Source organism: Maylandia zebra, linkage group LG2 (assembly GCF_041146795.1).
Source record: "Maylandia zebra isolate NMK-2024a linkage group LG2, Mzebra_GT3a, whole genome shotgun sequence".
NCBI classification, from domain to species: domain Eukaryota; kingdom Metazoa; phylum Chordata; class Actinopteri; order Cichliformes; family Cichlidae; genus Maylandia; species Maylandia zebra.
This window is the reverse complement of record NC_135168.1, coordinates 39841477-39843341: the sequence shown is the minus strand read 5'-3', so window position 1 is coordinate 39843341 and position 1865 is coordinate 39841477. Positions and strand designations below refer to the sequence as shown.

The 1865-nt window shown below is 40.4% G+C and overlaps 2 non-coding genes across 2 annotated transcripts; both read right to left on the bottom strand.

The window, feature by feature from the left end:
* Nucleotides 1-440: 440 nt before the first annotated feature.
* Nucleotides 441-523, bottom strand: trnal-cag (transfer RNA leucine (anticodon CAG)). The gene has a single exon. It is a non-coding gene; the product is annotated as a tRNA-Leu (tRNA).
* A 1050-nt stretch (nucleotides 524-1573) lies between these two features.
* Nucleotides 1574-1645, bottom strand: trnaq-cug (transfer RNA glutamine (anticodon CUG)). The gene has a single exon. It is a non-coding gene; the product is annotated as a tRNA-Gln (tRNA).
* Nucleotides 1646-1865: the final 220 nt, after the last annotated feature.

The following is a 1865-nucleotide window of genomic DNA, read 5'->3' as shown; positions in this document are numbered from 1 at the left end:
AATCAGGTTTTTAGCACATCAGTGTCAGTGTGAACAAATCCACTCTCTAGTGAATTTTATTACAATTATCTAGAATGTTGTTACACTGTGCATGATTACAAAATCCACTGCTGTCAGGGATGAACAGTGCACATAGTTGCCAGTTTCAAGTGTATTTTGTCACAACAGTAAGAAGTCTCCAAAGGTTGATTCTGTTCATCTGGATGTAGCGTTTTCAGTGGGAGAAACGTCTCGTCACTCATCCAAGTGACTTCTTCAGTCTCAGCTGACTGCAGGTTTCCCCAATCTTATAAACAGTATATTTGCATAATGACTGAAAGCAGCCCCCTGAAGGAACAGTGGGCTCGGAGGTCAGTTCCTTCATCATGATTATGCAAATTCTCATGACCATTGATCAAAGACCCATGAGTACCAGTAAGAAAGAAGTGCAAAAATTCAATTGTCAGAAGTGGGATTCGAACCCACGCCTCCAGGGGAGACTGCGACCTGAACACAGCGCCTTAGACCGCTCGGCCATCCTGACATATTGAAACTTGCTACTAGTTGAATAATCCCGCGCAGTTGCTGATTTCCATTTGACATACTTGTATGTTAAGTGCATGTAATAAACAAAAACAAATAAAAAATAATTACAAAGAAAATATATTGATTTTAAAGTTTGTGTTAAATGTTGTAAGTCAGATCGAAATAGAAAGATCAGGTGTGGGTGGACAGGAATGATTAGATGTCAACAACTTGATTGGACGGCCAAAATGTGAAATGTGACGTCCTGTGAGGGAAGCGTGAAAAAGCGTGAGCAGGTATAAAAATTAGGTAAAAAAAAGACATTCTGGGTTCTTCCATTTTGTCTTTTGCGAGATGAGCAGTTGGGAAGGTTGGATCTAAGAGGTTCACAGTTGAAAGTTCAAGCAGAGACGCTAGAGGGGGAACCACAGCCCAACCTGTGAACTGGTTTCAAATGAATGCCCAGCTGCTTTCCTGTTGGGTGATTTTCATCAACACAGAACACGGGGATAAATGCATTTTTGGTTCCATCCTCTCTCCTCACCAATAAAATAAGAATAAAATCTGTATTAGCTCAACGTGGTTTAGTCAGATAAGTGTTGTTTACATACATAATTGTTTGGCGACCATAAACATGCACGTGTTATCATCAAATTTTCATCTCATGCTGCTGTTACACATGCTACAGATTTAAAACAAGTGGGGCTTAAAACTTTACTTTGGAAGACATAAATATTATACTTCACAAAACACATAGCTGCTGTTCAGCCATGGAAACCAATACCACGATGTTCATGCTTGTTTGTTTTTTGATGTTAAAGACAGAGGAGGTTTAGTGCTGTACAGTTGTTGAGTCAGCAGCGTGTTTGTGACTTTTACTCTGTAACTTTGTGTGGTGTGCAACTGAATTTCACACAGCTCTTTAGTACTACTCTTTAGTGATTGACAAGTGTTTTGTAAAGGCATGGTTTGCTGCTTGATTTTATACAGCGTTCACTGAAAACACAATTCATACAGAAATTCAAAGTGCCAGCGAAGATATGTAGTATGGTTTCACCTCGCAAATATCAGGTCCCACCGAGATTTGAACTCGGATCGCTGGATTCAGAGTCCAGAGTGCTAACCATTACACCATGGAACCCCTGTTGTAGTGGCTATACTGTCAGGTCGTGGCAACCTGTCAAAAAGTATTCTGAATTAAGTAAGAACGGTTCCATGTAAACCCATGTCGGAGGTGGATCAGATGAGAAATAGTATATCATCATGCGCAATTGTGCAGCCCAATAGTCCAACTGAAAGTTAGGACCCTTAAGCCCACCCCTGTCAAATGGCAGATATAATAGAATTAACCGAAGCCGATG